Here is a 7,890-nt window from a genome sequence, read left to right on the forward strand (position 1 = left end):
CCCTGGTGTCCTTAGAGAAATTGCTGACCCTAGGACTGGGAAAAGGAGTGCACAGGATGAGCATGGAATATCTTCTAGTACCAGAAATAAAGGAAATGCTTGTAAACAAAAAACAGTGAGAGTATGCCAAAGGGACACAGGAACCACCTGAAAAATCTCTCACTGTTCAATACTGAAATAATTAGGGCAACAGAAGTAACATATTATTAAGTAACATGTTATTACCCAAAGGATAACATAAATGTGCATGAGTCCGTGCTGACATCAATTAATGAATATATAAATAGCACAAATAGACTATGCAGAATTCTAAATAATTCATGTAGATTAAGGAGGTGAAATATAATGTTCTATTCCTTAAGTGTGGGTGGTACTTACTGACTTCCTTTTAAAAACTAGAGTAGTGAAAGGTAGAAGAAGAAAAGAATAACTTTGCAGTGCAGAACTCTGACAAACATCACCTCAGCCAGTTGATCAAGCTCAACACCAACAGTGGTAAGTCATGTTGACAGTATGTACCCTTGATATGTTGTGGTAAAAATGTCACTTTATCTCTGTGGTTCTTCTTCCCAAAAGTCTTTAATCCAGTATAATCATGAAAAAGACATCAGAAAAACTCCATGAGTCTACTGGACCAGCCCTTCTCAAAACTGACTGTCACCAAAAAAACCAGAAAAGTGAGGAATCCAAAACCAGCCTGAGGAGGCATGGCAACTACATAAACATGACCTGGTGTCTTTGGGATCCTGGATTAAAAAAAAAGAACATTAGGTAAAAACTTAGTTAATAGAAATAAACTATGGATATAAAGTAATAATGTATCAAAAGTCAATCCCTACTTGTTACATTATGGTATATTTGCCACATGTTTTCAATAACAGAAAACTGGATATGTGGAGTACATGAGACCTTTCTGTAGTATTTTCAATTTTTTTGTAAATGTAAAACTTTTAATATTGCAACTTGATTGAAAAATATAGTCCATATATGTTCATGGCAGATAAGGACACAGGTCTGTATAAACAAACCTTAGACCACATAGCATGAACTATTCTGTACCATACAATGAAAGCTTCAACTGGGCACACTGAGATCATTCATTACCCATCACCAGAGGGAAACATGCTTTGTCTCATGCTGACTCTTGGAGAAGAACAGAAAGAGGTCAGAGTGGAAGCTTTCCCTAGCTGAGAAAGGGTCTGAACACTAAACTGAAGGCAGCAGTAATGGACCCTCCAAGGTATTTCTTATGTCGTACTTCAAATCTCGAGGAAATGTTGAATGGCTTCAAGGGATGCAAACCTAACACATGGGAACACAGCAGAAGAGGAATATCAGCACTACATTCAGAGCAGGAGGGGTCTGCAGAATGACCCCCTCCTGATGGCAGTAAAGTCTAGTCAATTTCTTTTATAATTGCTCCCCCACTAATGTCAATATACTAATGGGATCACTACCATTATCCTTCTCTTTCATCTGTTCTCATGTCCTATGAAGTGTAGGGTAAGAGGTGTTTGTTTGCTATAAGAAACTCTTTGCAAATTAAAAGGATTCTGACTATGAGACAACATTACCAGAATGTAGGCTGCTGTGGTTTGTTTTTGTCAACTTGCAGTCAGTTGGAAGAGAAGAAATCTTGTCACCAAGGCACTGAGAAACCTGCCATTTCAGATCACTGCTTTTGTGGCAGGATGATGAAAATAAAGGGTCAAGTTTTCCCAAGCCAAAGCCATTTGACATTCTCTTCAATCAAGCTGCAGGATAGCATGCTATGTGCCACATTTTATAGACAAGAGAGTCCAATCCAATGACAAATATGTGAACGTAGTTGACTCTATGTCTTGGCTTTGCTGACTCCATGCCCAATGGAGGCCATGATGTGAAGTGATGGACCACTTTAGGTGGTGTTTAAACTTGGGAGATTATGAACATATCTAGTTTCTAGATGTATCTTTTTAAGGTGAGAAAATATTTGTTTTAACTCACTGTATTCAAAAATTTAATTTTATGCTTTAAGTCAGAATCTCACTTAAAACAAATTATTTCCATTTACACATATCTTCAAAATCATACAAGAGAATTTAAGATTATATTTCAGCATTAGTATTGACTGGTTCTGCAAGTGAGTTTGCATGCTCCTTGCAAACTGGAATGCAGAAGGGAGCAGGGAGGATTGGCTGTCATTTCAGATTCCTTTCTGCATGAAAATGCTTATTAAAGCAGCGAGTCAGATCTTGCAAAGTCAGAGATGTGCTGTTCCTTTCCTTGGGAAAAATAATGTGCTTCCACTGCTACATAAGTACAAATCTGACAGCTGCCAGGAAAGGGCAGAAAAACCACATGCTGACAAGATTTTCACTTGCTGAGTGTTACGATGAAGATCTGAGCAGAATGAGCATGTTACTGACGAGAGTTGATCAGCTGTAGAATCAAATACTGGTCAGACCGCATGATGTAGCTCAGTGCGTGACCCATATTTTAAATACTATGGTTGATCTTACACACTAATTGGGGATGATGGGAAGGTGAATGTGCCTTCTGAAAGAAGGAATGAACATATTTGCATTCACTTTTTCTTCTGCAGTAAAACACAAATTTTCCAAGGATACTAGACAGAAATTGTTTTGTTCATTTTCAATCTTGTTCTCCTATTTTGTGTGGATTTTAATACTATCATTATTACATATTAAGTATACTGTTTCTTGAATAGTGATAATTTACAGGGCCTTTTTACCCTTTGGAAATATTCTCTCATATATCTCCAAGAAGGGTATTTTCAATGATTTTAAGATATATGATTTTATATTATAGAATTATAAGCAATACAACTGTTACTGAAACTTATAACATTTATGAGAAATATCTCATATTTTCTACCATCCCTATGAATTATAATAGTATGATATTCTATTTGCTCAAAAGGTATTTAGAAAATTCTAAATTACTAAAATCTTATTTTAGTAACTATCTTGCAAATATGAATTTATTACACATGAGGGGTAATTTTACACATTTTAAAATTCTCAATCCCCACCCATTGCCCTCTGGCAACCATCAGCTCGTTCTCTAAATCAATGGTCTGTTTCTATTTTGTTTTACTTATTTGTTTTGTTTTTGTAGTTTTCACATACAAGTGAAGTCATATGTTTTCCTTCTCTAACTTATTTCACTTAGAATAATACCCTCTAGGTCTATCCATGCTTTCACAAATGGCACAATTTCATTTCTTTGTATTCCTGTGTAACACTCCATTGCACACGTAGCACTTCTTTGCTCTTCATCTGTTCACAAACACCTAGGTTGCTTCCTTATCTTGCTTATTACTAGTAATGATGCAATGAACGTAGGGGTGCATATATCTCTTGGAATTAGTGTTTTTGTTTTCTTTGAATAAATATCCAGAAGTAGAATTGCTGGATCATGTGGCAGTTGTATTTTTAATTTTTTGAGGACTAACCATAACGTTTTCCATAGTGACTGCACTGATTTACAATCCCACCTCAGTGTATGTAATAATGATAGTATTAAAATCTATACAAGGTAAACAAAAGAAGATTGAAAATGAACAAAAAAAATTGATTTAGTATCCTCACCAGAATTTGTTATTTGCTCATTTATTGAGGATAAATGTTCTGACAGGTATAGAGTGATTTTTCCTTGTGGTTTTGGTTTGGATTTTCTTTATGATAAGTAATGAGCATTTTTTCACATACCTGTTGGCCATTTGTACCATTACATCTTTGTATCATTACATGTTTATTCATATTCTCTCCCCACTTTGAGCTTCATTTCTTGTTCTTTTTCTACTTCCTTTAAGTATAAAGTAAGATTGCTTATTTTATATTTTCTTGTTTTTTTTGATGTAGGCCTGTGATGCTATAAATTTCCCTCTTAGGGACACTTTTGCTATATCACATAGATTTTGAATTATTGCATTTTCATTTTCTTTTGTTTCAAGGTATCTTTTTATTTATGCTTTGATCTTATTGATAACTCATTCATTGTTTAGTAACATGATATTTATTTCCATGTCTTTTCGTGTTTCCCTATGTTTTCTTATGGTTGAGCTATAATTTCATAACATTATGGTCAGAGAAGATGCTTGATATGGTTTTAATGTTCTTAAATTTATTGAAACTTGTTTGTGTCCTAATGTGGTATATTTTAGAAAATGTTTGATGTACACTTGAAAAGAATGTATATCCTGCTGCTTTGGGGTGAAATGCTCTGAAGATATCCATTTGTTCTAGTGTGTCATTTATGGCTGCTGCTTCCTTGTTGATTTTCTGTCTGGAAAATCTATCCATTGAAGTCAACAGTGTGCTTAAAATCCCCTAGCATGACTGTGTGTTACTGTTGTTTCCGCCTTTATGCCTAATTTTTGTGTGATGAATTTAAGTGCTCCAATGTTGGATGCCTAAATGTTTACAAGGCTTATATCCTCTTGTCAGAGTTATAACTTTATTGTTATGTAGTGTCCTTCTTTGTCTCTTATTACACCCTTTGTTTTATCATCTATTTTGTCAGATATAGGTATTACTATTATAGCTTTTTGAAAAAAAATTCCATTTGCATGAAATATCTGTTTTCATGCCTTCACTTTTAGTCTGTGTGTTTTTTTTTTTTTTCTGAGGTGGGCCTTCCCTAGACATCATATATATTGGTCTTGTTTTATTATCCATTCAGATACAGTATGTCTTTTATTGGATTATTTAAGCCTCTTATATTTAAAGTGATTGGTGATAGGTATGTATTTATTACCATTTACTTTTTTAACTATGTTCCTCTGTTTTTCTTCTCTCTTTTCTTTTTAAAAATCAGATTCTTTAACATTTCTCTAACACTGTTTCTGTGGTAACAAACTTCTTTACATTTCTCTTGTCTTGTAATCTGTTTATTTCTTTTTAAATTTTAAATCATAGCCTTATTGAGTAAAGTAGCCCTTGCTTTTCATCCTTCTGGCTTGAAATGTTTCTGCTGAGAAATCAGCTAACAGCCTTATGGGAGCTTCCTTATTTGTAACTATCTTTCTCTTGTTGCTTTTAAGATTCTCTTTATCCTTAAACTTTGTTATTTTAATTATGATGTGTCTTGCTTGGTGTGAGCCTCTTTGGGATCAACTTGTTTGGTACCTCTTCACTTTCTGGGTGTATGTCATTTTCCTTCACTAGTTTAGGGGAAATTATTTTTGAAATAGATTCTCAATCTCTTCTTCATGTTCTTCTTTTTCTGGTACCCCTATGATCTAGATGTTGGTATGCATCAAGTTGACCCAAGGATCCTTAAACTATCCTTATATTTTTCAGTTTTTTTTTGATGCTCTGCTACTGTATGTTCTACTACTTTGTCTTCAAAAATCACTGATTTGATTTTCTGTTTCATACAATTTACTGTTTATTCCTTCTAGTGTATTCTTTATTTTAGATAGTATATTCTTCATTTCTGACTAGTTCTTTTTAGTGGATTCTATGTCCTTTTTCATGTTGTTGTAGTTCTTACTAAGTTTCTTGTAATTCTAATTAAGTTTCTTGAGCACCTTTATAACTATTCTTTTGAACTCTATGTCTGATAAATGGTTTACCTCAATTTTATTTATCTGTTTTTCCTGAGATTTGTCCTATTCTTTCATTTGGGGCATTTTTCTTTGTCTCTCCATTTTGGTGGCCTCTTTGTATTTGTTTCTATGTATCAGGTCGATCTGCTCTGACTGCTGGTCTTGGTCAATGACCTTATGTAGTGGTTGTCTTGTGGGACATTGTGGTGTCAATTATTTGATCACCTGAGTTGGGTGCTCTAGAAATGTTCCTTGTGGTATATGTGGACCTTCCTGTTGTAATTTAATCTTTTTTTTTTACTTTTATTTTAATCATTGTTCAAGTACAGTTTTCTCCCACTTACTCCCATTCCAGCCCACCGACCCAATCCTCCCCTCTTCCTTCCCATTACCCACCACCCCTAGTTTCTGTCCATGTGTCCTCCAAATTTGTTCCTGTAAATCCTACCCATTCCCCCTTGAAATTCCCTCTTCTCTCCCCTCTGGTCACTGTCAGTCTGTCCCCTATTTCAGTGTCTTTGGTTATAATTTGCTTGTTTCTTTGTTTTGTTATTTAGGTTCCTGTAAAAGGTGATATCATGTGGTATTTGTCTTTCACTGCCTGGCTTGTTTCGCTTAGCATAATGCTTTCCAGCTCCATCCATACTGTTGCAAAAGGTAGGCCTTCTTTCTTTCTGCTGCATAGAATTCCATTGTGTAAATGTACCATAGTTTTTTGATCCATTCATTTGCTGATGGGCATCTAGGTTGCTTCCAGCACCTAGCTATTGTAAATTGTGCTGCCATGAACATTGGGGCACAAAGGTTCTTTTGTATTGGTGTTTCAGTGTTCTTAGGATATAGTCCCAGCAGTGTAATTGCTGGGTCAAAAGGCAGATCCATTTTCAGTTTTCTGAGGAAGTTCTATAGTGCTTTCCATAGTGGTTGTACCAGTCTGCAGTCCCACCAACAGTGCACTAGGGTCCCCTTTTCTCCACAACCTCTCCAACACTTGTTGTTTGTTGCTTTGTTTATGATGGCCATTCTGACTGGTGTGAAGTGGTATCTCATTGTGGTTTTAATCTGCATCTCTCTGATAGCTAGTGATATTGAACATCATTTCATGTGTCTTTGGATTTTCTGTATGTCCTCCTTGGAGTCTGCTCAAGTCCTTTGCCCATTTTTTTAATTGGGTTACTTGTCTTCTTAGAGTGGAGCCATGTAAGTTCTTCATATATTTTGGAGATTAAACCCTTGTCTGAGGTATCATTGGCAAATATGTTTTCCCATACAGTTGGTTCTCTTTTTATTTTGATACTGTTTTCTTTAGCTGTGCAAAAGCTTTTTATTTTGATGAGGTCCCATTTATTTATTCTTTCCTTTATGTCCCTTGCTCTAGGAGACATGTCAGTAAAAAAATTTCTGTGTGAAATATCTGAGATTTTCCTGCCTACGTTCTCTTCTAGGACTTTAATGGTGTCACGGTTTATATTTAAGTCTTTTATCCACCTTGAATTTATTTTTGTATAAGGTGTATGTTGGTGCTCGAGTTTCATTTTTTTGCACATAGCTGTCCAATTCTCCCAACACCATTTGTTGAAGAGGCTATTTTTATTCCATTTTATGTTGCTGCTTCCTTTGTCAAATATTAATTGACCATAGAGACTTGGGTTTATTTCTAGGCTCTTTGTTCTGTTCCATTGGTCCATGTGCCTGTTTTTATGCCAGTACCATGCTGTTTTGATTACAGTGGCCTTGTAGTATAGTTTAGTGTCAGGTATTGTGATCCCTCCTTCTTTACTCTTCTTTCTCAAAATTGCAGCAGCTATTTGGGGTTGTTTCTGGTTCCATATAAATTGTTGAAGTGTTTGTTCTATGTCTGTGAAATAAACCCTTGGTACTTTAATAGGTATTGCATTGAATGTGTAAATTGCTTTTGGTAATATGGACATTTTGATGATATTAATTCTTCCAATCCATGAACACGGTATATGTTTCCATTTGTTTGTGTCTTCCTTGATTTCTCTAAAAATATGGAACGCTTCACGAATTTGCGTATCATCCTTGCGCAGGGGCCATGCTAATCTTCTCTGTATTGTTCCAATTTTAGTATATGTGCTGCCGAAGTGAGCACGTAATTGAATCTTGATTGCTATTGTCCATTTGTTTGTGGGGGTCGACCCTCAGGCTGGCTGGCTGGATCAACCCCAACCAGTGTATGAGCTGCAGTATAGGTGCTGACAACACAAAGCTAAATTTGTCCCAGCAGGGTTTGATGCCTGCAGAGATCTCCCTTTGGATATGGTGTTTGTGAAACTAGTTGGTTCCTGCTCTGATGTTTGAAGCTGGTTGCTGGG

The 7,890-nt window shown here is 35.7% G+C and overlaps 1 non-coding gene across 1 annotated transcript; it reads right to left on the reverse strand.

Moving 5' to 3' along the window:
- Positions 1 to 7,560: 7,560 nt before the first annotated feature.
- LOC123806992 lies at positions 7,561 to 7,667 on the reverse strand. The gene has a single exon (XR_006783564.1). It is a non-coding gene; the product is annotated as a U6 spliceosomal RNA (small nuclear RNA).
- Positions 7,668 to 7,890: the final 223 nt, after the last annotated feature.

The sequence above is a fragment of the Phyllostomus hastatus genome, unplaced genomic scaffold (genome assembly GCF_019186645.2).
Source record: "Phyllostomus hastatus isolate PE091 unplaced genomic scaffold, TTU_PhHast_1.1 phas_scaffold_39, whole genome shotgun sequence".
Lineage (NCBI taxonomy): Eukaryota > Metazoa > Chordata > Mammalia > Chiroptera > Phyllostomidae > Phyllostomus > Phyllostomus hastatus.